Source organism: Pristiophorus japonicus, unplaced genomic scaffold (genome assembly GCF_044704955.1).
Source record: "Pristiophorus japonicus isolate sPriJap1 unplaced genomic scaffold, sPriJap1.hap1 HAP1_SCAFFOLD_288, whole genome shotgun sequence".
Classification (NCBI taxonomy): Eukaryota; Metazoa; Chordata; class Chondrichthyes; family Pristiophoridae; genus Pristiophorus; species Pristiophorus japonicus.
In genome coordinates this window covers 573,651-590,033 of record NW_027252646.1, presented here as the reverse complement: position 1 = coordinate 590,033, position 16,383 = coordinate 573,651, and the positions used below count along the sequence as shown (strand labels likewise).

Sequence of the window (16,383 nt, the reverse complement as noted above, 5' to 3'; positions counted from 1 at the left end):
ACTCAATTTTGGCTTCTGTTCCTGAACTCGCTGTCAATCGGCGACAGGCCGACACCATCAACAGGAACCGACTCACTTCACAGTTTAAATACAGCCCACAGCACTTTCACTTTCTGTGACCAGTCTGTAACCGAGTCTTCTTCATATCCAGTCTGAGAGCCACCGATATTTGTTTTAGATTCGTTGCGGGATATGTCCGTCGATAGCAAGGCCGGCATTTATTGCCCATCCCTAATTGCCCCTGGAGAAGGTCGTGGTGAGCAGCCTTCTTGAACACAACCGAGGGCCTCACTTGACCGTTTCACAGGGACAGTTAAGAGTCCAACCCACATTGCCGTGGGTCTCAATATTCCTCACTGCCGTGCTCCACCTCACAGTCAACAAGCTTCCCGCTGGAGTGGAACTAAACTACAGAACTAGTGGGAACCTGTTCAACCTTCGCTGTCTCCAGGCCAGGTCCAAGACCACCCTGTTATCATCCCCTGGGAAAGTCGTCGCTAGAGTCCTCCTCAACCGTCTTCTCCCTGTGGCCGAGGAGCTCCTCCCGGAGTCACAGTGCGGGTTTGGTCCCCTACGGGGTACAACGGACATAGAATCATAGAAACATAGAAACTAGGTGCAGGAGTAGGCCATTCGGCCCTTCGAGCCTGCACCACCATTCAATATGATCATGGCTGATCGTGTAACTTCAGTACCCCATTCCTGCTTTCTCTCCATACCCCCTTGATCCCTTTAGCCGTAAGGGCCACATCTAACTCCCTTTTGAATATATCCAACAAACTGGCCTCAACAACTCTCTGTGGTAGAGAATTCCACAGGTTCACAAATTTCTGAGTGAAGAAGTTTCTCCTCATCTCGGTCTTAAATGGCTTACCCCTTATCCTTAGACTGTGACCCCTGGTTCTGGACTTCCCCAACATCAGCAACATTCTTCCTGCATCTAACCTGTCTAAACCCGTCAGAATTTTATATGTTTCTATGAGATCCCCTCTCATTCTTCTAAATTCCAGTATATATAAGCCTAGTCGATCCAATCTTTCTTCATATCTCGGTCCTGCCATCCCGGGAATCAGTCTGGTGATCCTTCACTGCACTCCCTCAATAGCAAGAATGTCCTTCCTCAGATTAGGAGATCAAAACAATACACAATATTCAAGGTGTAGTCTCACCAAGGCCCTGTACAACTGCAGTAAGTCCTCCCTGCTCCTATACTCAAATCCTATCGCTGTGAAGGCCAACATGTCATTTGCCTTCTTCACTGCCTGCTGTACCTGCATGCCAACTTTCAATAACTGATGAACCATGACACCCAGGTCTCGTTGCACCTTCCCTTTTCCTCATCCGACACCATTCAGATAATATTCTGCCTTCCTGTTTTTGCCACCAAAGTGGATAACCTCACATTTATCCACATTATACTGCATCTGCCATGCATTTGCCCACTCACCTAACATGTCCAAGTCACCCTGCAGCCTCTTAGCATCCTCCTCACAGCTCACACTGCCACCCAGCTTCGTGTCAGCTGAAAACTTTCCGATATTACATTCAATTCCTTTGTCTAAATCATTGATGTATATAGTACATAGCTGGGGTCCCAGCACTGAACTTTGTGGCACCCCACTAGTCACTGCCTGCCATTCTGAAAAGGACCTGTTTATCCCGACTCTCTGCTTCCTGTCTGCCAACCAGTTCTCTATACACGTCAGTACATTACCCCCAATACCATGTGAGAAAGAGAGAGAGACGGAGAGACAGAGAGACTGAGAGAGACAGAGAGATTGAGGCAGAGTGTGACTGAGTTGCCTTGGGATGTTTTACTACGTGAAAGACCCGATATATCGATGTTGAGAGGCGAATATTGAAGAGACGGAGGCAGGAGTCTGGGGGATGAGACACAATCTGAGCGTTTCACTGACCCCTCCTCATTCTTCAAACACACAGCACTAACTGGGGAATGACCCATAGCTCAGGGCAGGTGGTTCCATAGCTCAGGGGTTAGAGCAATGGTCTAATAAACCAGGGGTCGTGGGTTCAAATCTCACTGGGCCCTGTTGAAAATTAGTTCAGTATTTAAATTCACCGTCAATTAACAAAAGCTTTAATTATAAATATTAAACAGCTCCGAGACAGACCCTGGAAATGCAGGTTACCAAATCTTTCTCTGCCCTCCCCATCTACACAACCTGTTGTACATTTTTATCTCTCTTTCCCCATCTCTCACTCATTCCCCTCTCTCATCCTCTGCCTTCTCCTCTTTCTCCTCCCTCTCTCTCTCTCCCCTTCCCGCTCTTACACACTCGTTATCCTCTCTCTCGCTCCTTCCCCCCTCTCTCTCACTCCTTCACTTTTCTCTCTCCCTTTCCCCTCTCCTCTTCTCATCTCTCTTACACTCACTCTGCCCTTCCAAATCTCTCTCTCCCTTCCCCATCATGACCCTTTCTACATCGTTTCACCCCTCTCTCCCTTTTCCATTATCTCGCTTTCCCCGTCTCTCACTCATTCCCCTCTCCCCCCTTCCCCCTTACTCGCCTCACCCTCTCTCCTTCCCCCTCTCTCCCATTCCCTCACTCACACCTGCCCCTCTCGCTCCCCCTTCCACTCTCTCTCTCTCCCCATCCCCTTCCTCTATTTCCCCTTTCCCTCTCTCTTCCTCCCCCTCTCCCCTTCTCCACTCTATCCCCTTCTCCACCCTCTCTTTCTCCTCCCCTCTCTCGCTCCCCTTTCCCTCTCTCTTCCTCTCTCTCTCACTCCTTTCCCACTTTTTCCGCTTCCCCCTCTCTCTCACTCCTTCCCCACTCTCTCCTCTTCCCCACTCTCTCCCCTTCCGTCTCTCTCTCACTCCTTCTGTTATGTATGTAAACCTGTAATTACCGTGTCTAACCACCAGAGGGCTTATCCCGTGGAGTCCAGAGGGAGCCCACAATCCCTTGGGAGCACCTGTATATAAAGAGGCCTCACAGGCTGGAGAGGCACTCTGAGATCTACGGTCGCACTTACTTTGAGCTTGCAGCATCTAGTCTGACTCTTTGTTCAAGACATAACAACAGGCGACGAGGTACAGATGACGAACCCCAATGCAACAATGCGGAGAACTGTGGGCATCCTGGAGAAATTTTCGGAGGGAGATGATTGGGAAACCTTCGTGGAACGACTTGAGCAATACTTCGTAGCCAAGGAGCTGGAAGAAGAAACGAACACTGCCAAACCAAGGGCGATCCTCCTCACCGTTTGTGGGGCATCAACATATGGCCTCATGACAATCCTGCTCGCTACAACAAAACCCACAGACAAGTCGTACAATGCGTTGTGCACACTGGTCCGCGAGCATCTAAATACAAAGGAAAGCGTTCTGATGGCGAGGTACCGGTTCTACACGTACAAGAGGTCTGAAGGCCAGGAAGTGGCAAGCTATGTCACCGATCCAAGGGGCCCAACTCTCTGCTTCCTGTCTGCCAACCAGTTCTCTATCCACGTCAGTAATTACCCTCAGTACCATGTGCTTTAATTTTGCACACCAATCTCTTGTGTGCGACCTTGTTAAAAGCCTTTTGAAAGTCCAAATACACCACATCCACTGGTTCTCCCTTGTCCACTCTACCAGTTACATCCTCAAAAAATTCCAGAAGATTTGTCAAGCATGATTTCCCTTTCATAAATCCATGCTGACTTGGACCGATCCTGTCACTGCTTTCCAAATGCGCTGCTATTACATCTTTAATGATTGATTCCAACATTTTCCCCACTGCCGATGTCAGGCTAACCGGTCTATAATTCCCTGTTTTCTCTCTCCCTCCTTTTTTAAAAAGTGTTATTACATGAGCTACCCTCCAGTCCATAGGAACTGATCCAGAGTCGATAGACTGTTGGCAAATGATCACCAATGCGTGCACTATATCTAGGGCACACTTCCTTAAGTACTCTGGGATGCAGACTATCAGGCCCCGGGGATTTATCGGCCTTCAATCCCATCAATTTCCCTCACACAATTGCGTGACTAATAAGGATTTCCTTCAGTTCCTCCTTCTCGCTAGACCCTCGATCCCCTAGTATTTCCGGAAGTTTATTTGTGTCTTCCTTAGTGAAGACAGAACCAAAGTATTTGTTCAATTGGTCTGCCATTTCTTTGTTCCCCATTATAAATTCTGACTGCACGGGACCTACATTTGTCTTCACTAATCTTTTTCTCTTCACATATCTGTAGAAGCTTTTGCAGTCAGTTTTTGTTTTCCCTGCAAGCTTCCTCTCATACTCTATTTTCCCCCTCCTAATTAAACCCTTTGTCCTCCTCTGCTGAATTCTAAATTTCTAAACAGGCTCCCCTCACACCCTTCCCCCTCTCCTCTTCTCGTCTCTCTTACACTCTCTCTCCCCTTCCAAATCTCTCTCTCCCTTCCCCATCACGACACGTTCTACATCTTTTTACCCCTCTCTCCCTTTCCCGCTATCTCGCTTTCCCAATCTCTCACTCATTCCCCCATCTCACCCTGTCCCCTCCCCCTCTCTCCTCTATCAACTTCTTTCTCTCTTCTCCCTTTCTTTTCAGATTCTCCTCTTCCTCATCTCTCCCCTTCCCTCTCTCACTCCTTCCCCCCTCTCTCCTCTCCCTTTTCACTCTCTCTCTCTCCCCTTCCCCTCCCACGTTACCCTTCCCCTTGCTCTCTCTTTCTCCCCTTCCCCTCTCTCCCCTTCCCTCTCTACTTTCATTCTCTCCCCATTCCTTTCCCTCTCTCCCTTCCTCCTTTGTTTTCCCTATCTCTCCCCTCCCCCTCTGTCCACTCCCCCTCTTTCCCTGACCCACTCTCTTCCCCCTCGCTCTCCTTCCCCCTTTCCCTTTCCCTCTCCACTCCCCTCACTCCCCTCCTCTCTCTTTTCCTTCCCCTTCTATTCAGATTCTCCTCTTTTCCCCCTCTCTCCCCTGCCTCCCCCTCGCTCTCCTTCCCACCTCGCTCCCCTTCCCCTCTCTCCCCTTCCCCTCTCTTTCTATCCCCTTACACTCGCTCCCATTCCCCCCCTCTCTCTACCCTTCGCTTTCTCAATCCTTCTCGTCTCGCTCTCCCCTCCCACGCTCCCTCTCCCCTTCCCCTCTCTCTCGCTCCTTCTCCTCCCTCTCTTTCCCCTTCCCCTCCCTCTCTCTCTCCTTCCCCTCCCTCTCTCTCCCCTTCCATGCTCCCTCTCCCCTTCCCCCCTCTCTCTCTTTCCCTTTGCTCCTCTCTCTCTCCTTCCCCCTCTCTCTCACTCCTTCCACTCGCTCTTTTCCCTTCCCCTCTCTTTTCTGCTCCTTCCCCTGTCTTTCCCAGAGCAGGTGGCTCCATACCTCAAGGGTTAGAGCACTGGTCTTGTAAACTAGGGGTTGTGAGTTCAAATCTCACTGGGGCATGCTCAAAATTAGCTCAGGGTTTCAATACCTTTTCCTTCTCCCCTTCCCCCTCTCTCACGACCCGTTCTACCGATTTTTACCCCTCTCTCCCTTTCCCACAATCTCGCTTACCCCTCTCTCACTCATTCCCCTCTCCTCCTTCCCCCTCCCTCGCCTCAACCGCTCTCATTCCCCGTCTCTCTCTCCCCTTCCCCTCCCACTCTCTCTTTTCCCATCCCTCTCTCTCCTTCCAGCTCCTTCCATTGTCTTTCCCAGAGCAGGTGGCTCCATAGCTCAGGGGTTCGAGCACTGGTCTTGTCAACCAGGGGTCGTAGGTTCAAATCTAATTGGGGCCGACTCTAACTTAGTTTCGTATTTAAATACCTGTCACTCATTCTTGCCCACTCTCTTCTGCTTTTTCTCTCTCTCTCTCTCTCTCTCTCTCTTCCCCCACTGCCCCTTCCAATCTTTCTCACTTCTTCCCTCTTTCTTCCTCGCAGTCTCCCCTTCTCCCTCTCTCACACTCCTTCCCCGCTCCCTCTCCCTCACTCCTTCAGGAGCAGGCCATTGGGAACAGCATAATTCGGTCAGACAGAGTCAGCATGGATTTATGAAGGGGAAGTCATGTTTGACTAATTTGTTGGAATTCTTTAAGGATGTAACGAACAGGGTGGATAAAGGAGGAATCATGTTAAGAGTGGAAGCAAGTCTTCCTCGATTCCGAGGGACTGCCTATGATGATGTTAGAAACAGAGAGTGAGAGAGTCGGGAAAGGAAATAATCCCATTCGGCCCATTGTATCCGTGCTGGCTGACCAAGAGCTCCCCAGCCTAATCCCACTTTCCAGCTCTCGGTCCGCAGCCCTGCAGGTTACGGCACTTCAAGTGTTCATCCAAGTACTTTTTAAATATGTTAATCTTTTAATGTGGACAAGAAGGAGCCTGTTGTTCCAGGGTCAGTCTGGGAGCTGTTGAATATTTATAATTAAAGCCCTTGTTAATTGAAAGTAAATTTAAATACTGAGCTAATTTTGAGTAGGCCCCAGTGAGATTTGAACCCACTATCCTTGATTAACGAGACCAGTGCTCTATCCCCTGAGCTATGGAGCCACCTGCTCTGGGAAAGAGAGGGGAAGGAGCAGGAAAGAGAGTGGAAGGGAAAAGAGAGAGTGGAAGGAGTGAGAGAGAGGGGAAGGAGAGAGAGAGAGAGGAAAGGGAAAGAGAGGGAGGGGAAGGAGAGAGAGAGAAGGGGGAAGGGGAGAGGGAGCATGGAAGGGGAGAGAGAGTGAGGGGAAGGGGAAAGAGAGGGAGGAGATGGAACTCTCCCCTTGCTCTCTCTCTCCCCTTCCCCTCTCTCCCCTTCCCTCTCTACTTTTATTCTCTCCCCATTCCTTCCCCTCTCTCTCCCTTTCCTGCTATCTCGCTTTCCCCGTCTCTCTCTCATTCCCCCCTCTCACCGTGTCCCCTCCCCCTCTCTCCTCTACCACTTCTCTCTCTCTTCTCCCTTTCTTTTCAGATTCTCCCCTTCCTCGTCTCTCCCCTTCCCTCTCTCACTCCTTCCCCCCTCTCTCCTCGCCCTTTTCACTCTCGCTCTCTCCCCTTCCCCTCCCAGGTTACACTTCCCCTTGCTCTCTCTCTCCCCTTCCCCTCTCTCCCCTTCCCTCTCTATTTTCATTCTCTCCCCATTCCTTCCCCTCTCTCTCTCCTTCCTCCTATATCTTCCCCATCTCTCCCCTCCCCCTCTCTCCCCTCCTCCTCTTTCCCTGACCCACTCTCTTCCTCTTCGCTCTCCTTCCCCCTTTCCCTTTACCTCTCCACTCCTCTCTCTCCCCTCCTCTCTCTTTTCCTTCCCCTTCTATTCAGATTCTCCCCTTCTCCCCCTCTCTCCCCTGCCTACTCCCTCGCTCGCCTTCCCATCTCGCTCCCCTTCCCTTCTCTCCCCTTCCCCTCTCTTTCTCTCCCCTTACACTCGCTCCCATCCCCCCCTCTCTCTACCCTTCCCTTTCTCAATCCTTCTCGTCTCGCTCTCCCCTTCCACGCTCCCTCTCCCCTTCCCCTCTCTCTCTCTGCTTTCCCTCCCTCTTGTTCCCTTTCCTCTCTCTCTCACTCCTTCCACGCTCTCTTTTCCCTTCCCCTCTCTTTCCTGCTCCTTCCTCTGTCTGTCCCACAGCAGGTGGCTCCATAGCTCAGGGGTTAGAACACTGGTCTTGTAAACCAGGGGTCGTGAGTTCAAATCTCACCAGGGCCTACTCAATTTTGGCTTCTGTTACTGAATTGACCGTCAATGAGCGACAGGCCGACACCATTAACAGGAACCGCTCACTCCGCACTTTACAATCTGCCCACAGTACTTTCACTTCCCACTCCCAGTCTGTATCCCACCTTTTCTACATCCAGTCTCAGAGACACCGATATATCACCGACTCATAGAAACTTACAGCAGGGAAGGAGGCCATTTTGGCCCATCGTGTCCGCGCCGGCCGACCAAGAGCTATCTGCTGGGCAGGCCACATAGTCCGCATGCCCCAGACACGAGACTCCCAAAGCAAGCGCTCTACTCGGAACTCCAACACGGCAAGCGAGCCGAAGGTGGGCAGAGGGAACGTTACAGGGACTGTAGACGTCCAGGTCTCCCAGGGCGGTGTGTTACACAAACTCCACCTGTGGATTGTAGCCGGCGACGGTCCCACGCTGCTGGGCAGGAATTGGATGAACCGGGTCCACATCAGGCGAAGTGGTGCTGTGGAGGAAAAGAGCACCGCCTCCTGCCTGCAGCAAGACCACAAAATGGCTGCAGCACCACAAGCATGTGGAAGAAAAGAGCACCACAAAATGGCTGCAGCACCACAAGCATGTGGAAGAAAAGAGCACCACAAAATGGCTGCAGCACCACAAGCATGTGGAAGAAAAGAGCACCACAAAATGGCTGCAGCACCACAAGCATGTGGAAGAAAAGAGCACCACAAAATGGCTGCAGCATCACAAGCAACAGGCAGCAGACCTCCTCCATGCTACGAGTCAACATGGAGAAGCAGCACATGACATCGAGCGGCCAATCGGATTTGAAAGCTCCCTTAAAGGAGACCGGTAACCAAAAAAATTTCAAGGGGAAGTTGCAACTATTTGAGTACAAGGACTTTAAAGCTAAAGATGCAATTCAAGGGTGCAAGAATGGAAATGTGTGCAATGTAACCATGAATTGTGATGCTGGTTTAACTAATGTGACTAATGAGATGAATGCAGGTTAAGAACAAGTTTATTATGCTTAACAGTAATGATAGAGATTGTGAAATGCCTAATGTAACCATGTCTGTTGAAACCAGGACACCCAAAAGTGATGCAAATGCTAGAATATATAATGCAAGCTCGACTATGCGTGATCAGAGCCAAGGTGTCATGTATACCGGTAAAGGACATTGAGTCCTACAGGGACCATGCTGATGCCAATGGAATGCCCCTGTGGGAGAGCCCCAGGTCCAGCAGGCTACCTGACCATGTAGCCTGGACCTTTGGAACGAATGTGATGCTCCTTGCAGGACACACACACAGGCAGTGGGAACAGACCCACTACAGGGACAAGTGGTCAATGGGCAGCCCAGCCACCACCAATGGCAACCTGCACCAGACCAGCCCTACAGCCCCATGGCCACCAGGGCCAACACCAGGAGCATGAGGCCAATAGCCTCCAGCTTCTCTGGGATGACAGGCCAGGAAGTGGCGAGCTATGTCGCCGAGCTAAGGGGCCTTGCAGGACATTGCGAATTTGAAGGACATTTGGAGCGTATGCTCAGGGATTTCTTTGTACTTGGCATTGACCATGAAATAAAACTTTGCAAACTTTTGACGATACAGACCCCAACCTTGAGTAAGGCCATAGCGATAGCCCAGGCGTTTATTGCCACCAGTGACAATACTAAGCAAATCTCTCAGCACACAAGTGCTGCTACAAGTACTGTGAACAAAGTGATGTTGTTTTATTAACCTTTTATGATGGGGGGAGAGAGAGCAGTGGGGAGGGTGGGGGGAGGGAGGGAGGGCAAGGAGAGGGAAACAGTCCTGCTCAGTTACCGCACAAGACCCCACTCGCTTACCGGGGTCCCTTCCACTGAACTGCTGATGAAAAGGGCACTTCAGACAAGGCTCTCGTTAGTCCACCCTGATCTACACGAACAGGTAGAGAGCAGGCGGCTTCAACAGAATACATAACGTGATCGCACAAATGTGTCACGTGAAATTGAAGTAAACGATCCTGTATTTGTGTTGAACTATGGACAAGGTCCCAAGTGGATTGCTGCCACTGTTTTGGCCAAAGAGGGGAGCAGGGTGTTTGTGGTCAAACTCGCAAATGGACTCACCTGCAGAAAACACTTGGACCAAATCAAACTGAGATTTACAGACTATCCAGAACAACCCACAACAGACTCTACCGTCCGTCCAACACACAGACGTAGCAACCGACCCAGCGGTTGACCACGAAGCAGAACCCATCACCCCCCAGCAGTCCAGCCAGGCCAGCTGCACAGCAGCCCAGCGAGGGCCCAGCAAATGATTCACCAACACCAGCTTTCACACCGAGACGATCAACCAGGGCAAGGAAGGCCCCAGATCGACTCACATTGTATATAGTTACACTATTGACTTTGGGGCAGGGGGCAGGGGAGAAGTGTTGTTATGAATGTAAACCTGTAATTATCATGTCTGACCACCAGAGGGCTTATCTCCTGGAGTCCCAAGGGATCCCACAATCCCTTGGGAGCACCTGTACTTAAGGAAGCCTCACAGGCTGGAGAGGCACTCTGGAGACCTGTGATAAAGGACTAAGGTCACACCTTACTTTGGGCTTGCAGTATCTCGTCTGACTCTTGATTCAAGACAGAACACCTTCCACTCTCTCTTTTCCCTGTCCCTCTCTTTCCTGCTCCTGCCCCTGCCTTTACCAGAGCAGGTGGTTCCATAGCTCAGGGGTTAGAGCACTGGTCTAGTAAACCAGGGGTCGTGAGTTCAAATCTCACTGGGGCCTACTCAAAATTAGCTCAGTATTTAAATACTTCTCCCTTTCCTACAGATTCTTCCCTTCCCCATCAAAGCTCTTTTTTTTTCGCTTTCCCCGTCTCGCCCTCCTTTCCCTCACTCGCATCAACCGCTCTCCTTCCCCATTTCTCCCCTGCCACTCTCTCTCTCCCCTTCCCCGCTCTCTCTCTCCCTATCCACTGTCTCTTCTTCCCAGTCTCCTCTTCCCCCTCTCTCTCACTCCTTCCACTCTCTCTTTACCCTTCCCCTCTCTTTCCTGCTCCTTCCGCTGACTTTCCCAGAGCAGATGGTTCCATAGCTCAGGGGTTCGAGCACTGGTTTTGTAAATCAGAGGTTATGGGTTAAAATCTCGCTGAGGCCTACTCAAAATTGGTTTAGTGTTTAAATACCTGGCTGATCACCCTCCCCAACCAAAAGAACCACATCCAATACCCTCCTGAACATATCCAATGAACTGGCATCAATAACTCTCTGCGGCAGGTAACCCCACAGGCCAACAACTCCCTGAATGAAGATGTCTCTCCCAAACAGCCCACCCCCATTCCAAGAGCGTGCCCCCCACGGCTCCGGACCCATCCAACACCGGGAACACTCCACCCGCACCCAACACGGCCTGTCCCGTCAGATTTCTTCCCAAATGCCAAACACACTCGGATGTCGAGCCCCCAGCCCCCGCGAAGCCAACCACACGACATTCACCAATTGCCATCTGCGCAGTCAACCCGAACACTCCCTGCACCGAGGCACAGACCCCCCAGGCCCGACTGTCCAACACACTTTGCACCCCACCAAGACCTATGCTGCAATGTGGCCCCTCAATCCCATGCCCCATTCTCCATTCATCGCCCAGCACAGGCCCCCACCTTGGGGGTGGTAACCTTCTTGGGCGGGGAATTTTAGCCCCCCAGCGTGGAAGTCCTGCTCCCGACGCAGAATTGGCCTTACCACCCCTCAATGGAAGCAGAGTGCAATTTCCCACACTCCACTTCCTTTACGGGCACTGCCGGATGTTCATGTGACAGTGGGAACTGGTGTTCTCCACTCTCTGTCCTGTGACAGTGGGAACTGGTGTTCTCCACTCTCTGTCCTGTGACAGTGGGAACTGGTGCACTCCACTCTCTGTCCTGTAACAGTGGGAACTGGTGTTCTCCACTCTCTGTCCTGTGAGAGTGGGAACTGGTGCTCTCCACTCTCTGTCCTGTGACAGTGGGAACTGGTGTTCTCCACTCTCTGTCCTGTGACAGTGGGAACTGGTGCACTCCACTCTCTGTCCTGTGACAGTGGGAACTGGTGTTCTCCACTCTCTGTCCTGTGACAGTGGGAACTGGTGTTCTCCACTCTCTGTCCTGTGACAGTGGGAACTGGTGCACTCCACTCTCTGTCCTGTGACAGTGGGAACTGGTGTTCTCCACTCTCTGTCCTGTGACAGTGGGAACTGGTGTTCTCCACTCTCCCGTCCTGTGACAGTGGGATCTGGTGTTCTCCACTCTCTGTCCTGTGACAGTGGGAACTGGTGTTCTCCACTCTCTGTCCTGTGACAGTGGGAACTGGTGCTCTCCACTCTCTGTCCTGTGACAGTGGGAACTGGTGCTCTCCACTCTCCCGTCCTGTGACAGTGGGATCTGGTGTTCTCCACTCTCTGTCCTGTGACAGTGGGAACTGGTGTTCTCCACTCTCTGTCCTGTGACAGTGGGAACTGGTGCTCTCCACTCTCTGTCCTGTGACAGTGGGAACTGGTGCTCTCCACTCTCTGTCCTGTGACAGTGGGAACTGGTGTTCTCCACTCTCTGTCCTGTGACAGTGGGAACTGGTGCTCTCCACTCTCTGTCCTGTGACAGTGGGAACTGGTGTTCTCCACTCTCTGTCCTGTGACAGTGGGAACTGGTGCTCTCCACTCTCCCGTCCTGTGACAGTGGGAACTGGTGCTCTCCACTCTCTGTCCTGTGACAGTGGGAACTGGTGCTCTCCACTCTCTGTCCTGTGACAGTGGGAACTGGTGTTCTCCACTCTCCCGTCCTGTGACAGTGGGAACTGGTGTTCTCCACTCTCTGTCCTGTGACAGTGGGAACTGGTGCTCTCTACTCTCTGTCCTGTGACAGTGGGAACTGGTGTTCTCCACTCTCCCGTCCTGTGACAGTGGGAACTGGTGCTCTCCACTCTCTGTCCTGTGACAGTAGGAACTGGTGCTCTCCACTCTCTGTCCTGTGACAGTGGGAACTGGTGCTCTCCACTCTCTGTCCTGTGACAGTGGGAACTGGTGCTCTCCACTCTCCCGTCCTGTGACAGTGGGAACTGGTGCTCTCCACTCTCTGTCCTGTGACAGTGGGAACTGGTGCTCTCCACTCTCCCGTCCTGTGACAGTGGGAAATGGTGTTCTCCACTCTCTGTCCTGTGACAGTGGGAACTGGTGCTCTCCACTCTCCCGTCCTGTGACAGTGGGAACTGGTGTTCTCCACTCTCTGTCCTGTGACAGTGGGAACTGGTGTTCTCCACTCTCTGTCCTGTGACAGTGGGAACTGGTGCTCTCCACTCTCTGTCCTGTGACACTGGGAACTGGTGCTCTCCACTCTCTGTCCTGTGAGAGTAGGTACTGATGCTCTCCACTCTCTGTCCTGTGACAGTGGGAACTGGTGCTCTCCACTCTCTGTCCTGTGACAGTGGGAACTGGTGTTCTCCACTCTCCCGTCCTGTGACAGTGGGAACTGGTGCTCTCCACTCTCTGTCCTGTGACAGTGGGAACTGGTGTTCTCCACTCTCCCGTCCTGTGACAGTGGGAACTGGTGCTCTCCACTCTCCCGTCCTGTGACAGTGGGAACTGGTGCTATCCACTCTCTGTCCTGTGACAGTGGGAACTGGTGCTCTCCACTCTCTGTCCTGTGACAGTGGGAACTGGTGCTCTCCACTCTCTGTCCTGTGACAGTGGGAACTGGTGTTCTCCACTCTCTGTCCTGTGACAGTGGGAACTGGTGTTCTCCACTCTCTGTCCTGTGACAGTGGGAACTGGTGCTCTCCACTCTCTGTCCTGTGACAGTGGGAACTGGTGCTCTCCACTCTCTGTCCTGTGACAGTGGGAACTGGTGCTCTCCACTCTCTGTCCTGTGACAGTGGGAACTGGTGTTCTCCACTCTCTGTCCTGTGACAGTGGGAACTGGTGTTCTCCACTCTCTGTCCTGTGACAGTGGGAACTGGTGCTCTCCACTCTCCCGTCCTGTGACAGTGGGAACTGGTGTTCTCCACTCTCCCGTCCTGTGACAGTGGGAACTGGTGCTCTCCACTCTCTGTCCTGTGACAGTGGGAACTGGTGCTCTCCACTCTCTGTCCTGTGACAGTGGGAACTGGTGTTCTCCACTCTCTGTCTTGTGACAGTGGGAACTGGTGCTCTCCACTCTCTGTCCTGTGACAGTGGGAACTGGTGCTCTCCACTCTCGTCCTGTGACAGTGGGAACTGGTGCTCTCCACTCTCTGTCCTGTGACAGTGGGAACTGGTGCTCTCCACTCTCGTCCTGTGACAGTGGGAACTGGTGCTCTCCACTCTCTGTCCTGTGACAGTGGGAACTGGTGCTCTCCACTCTCCCGTCCTGTGACAGTGGGAACTGGTGCTCTCCACTCTCTCTCCGTTCCGTTCACTCTCCTTCCCCTTTCTCTCTCCCAGTCCCCCTTCCTCCCTTACACTGCCTTTCTCACCCTTCCCACTCTCCACTTCCTCTGTCTTTCCTTTCCCCCTCTATCTCTACCCATCTCTCTTTCTCACTTTCCCTTTACCCTTTTCACCCTCTGCCTTTCTTCCTCTCTCTCCCCTCCCTCCTCTCTCTCTCTGCCCTTCCCCCTTGAGAGACAGAGAGAGAGTGTGTCGGGGTGTGTGTTGTTCACTGATTGTTAGACCTCGGAACTTCTAGTGGGGAGAGGACAACACATGGAACAAAATTTTAGGCTTAACCCAGGGTCCGTTTAATTACACAACAAAAAACCGACTAAAAACTACAGGACGAGACTGCTGAGAGAAATCGACTGAAGACATACAATCGCCATTCCTGGCTGTAGCTATTGTAGGTTTGTGGTTGTTGGTTCCGTGAACGGTCGGTTCTCCTTCTATCCGTTCTCTGCAGCGCCTCTTCCTTTCGTCTCCTTCTGTCTCTCTGTTTGTCCTTTTGCTTCATCTTTCTACCTCCTGCTTGTGTACCTTCCTGCTCCTTCCTGCTTGACCAGCTCCGCTGGGCAGGGCCACATTGTCCGCATGGTCCCCAGACACGAGACTCCCCAAAGCAAGTGCTCGAATCGGAACTCCCACACAGCAAGCGAGACAAAGGTGGGCAGAGGAAACGTTACAAGGACCTCCCTCAAAGCCTCCCTGATAAAGTGCAACATCCCCACCTACACCTGGGAGTCCCTGGGCCAAAGACCAGTCCGCCCGGAGTGGAGGAAGTGCATCCGGGAGGGCGCTGAGCACCTCGAGTCTCGTCGCCAAGAGCGTGCAGAGACCAAGCGCAGGCAGCGGAAGGAGCGTGCGGCAAACATAATCACATAATAAATAGGAGCGAGAGAAAGTTAGAGAGTGAGATTCAGAGCGACAGAGAGCCAGAGAGAGAGTGACGGAGAGACAGAGAGACAGAGAGAGAGTGAGAGAGACAGATAGATTGAGGCAGAGTGTGACTGAGTTGCCTTGGGATGTTTTACTACGTGAAAGACCCGATATATCGATGTTAAGGAGTCTGGGGGATGAGACACAATCTGAGCGTTTCACTGACCCCTCCTCATTCTTCAAACACACAGCACTAACTGGGGAATGACCCACAGCCCAAGACAGGTGGTTCCATAGCTCAGGGGTTGGAGCAATGGTCAAATAAACCAGGGGTTGCGGGTTCAAATCGCACTGGGACCGATTCAAATTGCCTCAGTATTTAATTTCACCATTAATTAACAAGGGGTTTAATTATAAATATTAAACAGCTCCAAGATGGACTCTGGAACAACAGGCTCCAAATCTTTCTCTGCCCTCCACATCTACACAACCTGTTCTACATTTTTATCTCGCTTTCCCCATCTCTCACTCATTCCCCTCTCTCACCCTCTGCTTTCTCCTCTTTCTCCTCTCTCTCTATCCCTTTCCCGCTCTTACACACTCGTTACCCTCTCTCTCGCTCCTTCCCCCCTCTCTCTCACTCCTTCACTTTTCTCTCTCCCTTTCCCCTCTCCTCTTCTCGTCTCTCTTATACTCTCTCTCCCCTTCCAAATCTCTCTCTCCCTTCCCCATCACGACCCGCTCTATATCTTTTTACCCCTCTCTCCCTTTCCTGCGATCTCGCTTTCCCCGTCTCTCACTCATTCCCCTCTCCCCCTTCCCCCTCCCTCGCCTCACCCTTTTTTCGTTGCCACTCTCTCCCCTTCCCTCACTCACACCTTCCCCTCTCGCTCCCCCTTCCACTCTCTCTCTCTCCCCATCCCCTCCCTCTATTTCCACTTTCCCTCTCTCTTCCTCCCCCTCTCTCCCCTTCTCCTCCCTCTCTTTCGCCTCCCCTCTCTCGCTCCCCATTCCCTCTCTCTTCCTCCCTCTCTCACTCCTTCCCCACTCTTTCCCCTTCCCCCTCTCTCTCACTCCTTCACCACTCTCTCCTCTTCCCCACTCTCTCCCCTTCCGCCTCTCTCTCACTCCTTCTGTTATGTATGTAAACCTATAATTATCATGTCTAACCACCAGAGGGCTTGGAGTCCAAAGTGATCCCACAATCCCTTGGGAGCACCTGTATATAAAGAGGCCTCACAGGCTGGAGAGGCACTCTGAGATCTGCAATACAGGACTACGGTCACACTTACTTTGGGCTTGCAGTATCTCGTCTGACTCTTGATTCAAGACCGAACACCTTCCACTCTCTCTTTTCCCTGTCCCTCTCTTTCCTGCTCCTGCCCCTGCCTTTAGCAGAGCAGGTGGTTCCATAGCTCAGGGGTTAGAGCACTGGTCTAGTAAACCAGGGGTCGTGAGTTCAGACCTCACTGGGGCCT

The 16,383-nt window shown here is 52.1% G+C and overlaps 4 non-coding genes across 4 annotated transcripts; all 4 read left to right on the top strand.

Annotated features, from left to right (window-relative positions):
• The first annotated feature begins 1,977 nt into the window (after positions 1 to 1,977).
• trnai-aau (transfer RNA isoleucine (anticodon AAU)) lies at positions 1,978 to 2,050 on the top strand. Its single transcript has one exon. It is a non-coding gene; the product is annotated as a tRNA-Ile (tRNA).
• Positions 2,051 to 7,530: 5,480 nt separating this feature from the next.
• On the top strand, positions 7,531 to 7,603 carry trnat-ugu (transfer RNA threonine (anticodon UGU)). The gene has a single exon. It is a non-coding gene; the product is annotated as a tRNA-Thr (tRNA).
• Positions 7,604 to 10,302: 2,699 nt separating this feature from the next.
• trnat-agu (transfer RNA threonine (anticodon AGU)) lies at positions 10,303 to 10,375 on the top strand. Its single transcript has one exon. It is a non-coding gene; the product is annotated as a tRNA-Thr (tRNA).
• A 5,935-nt stretch (positions 10,376 to 16,310) lies between these two features.
• Positions 16,311 to 16,383, top strand: trnat-agu (transfer RNA threonine (anticodon AGU)). The gene has a single exon. It is a non-coding gene; the product is annotated as a tRNA-Thr (tRNA).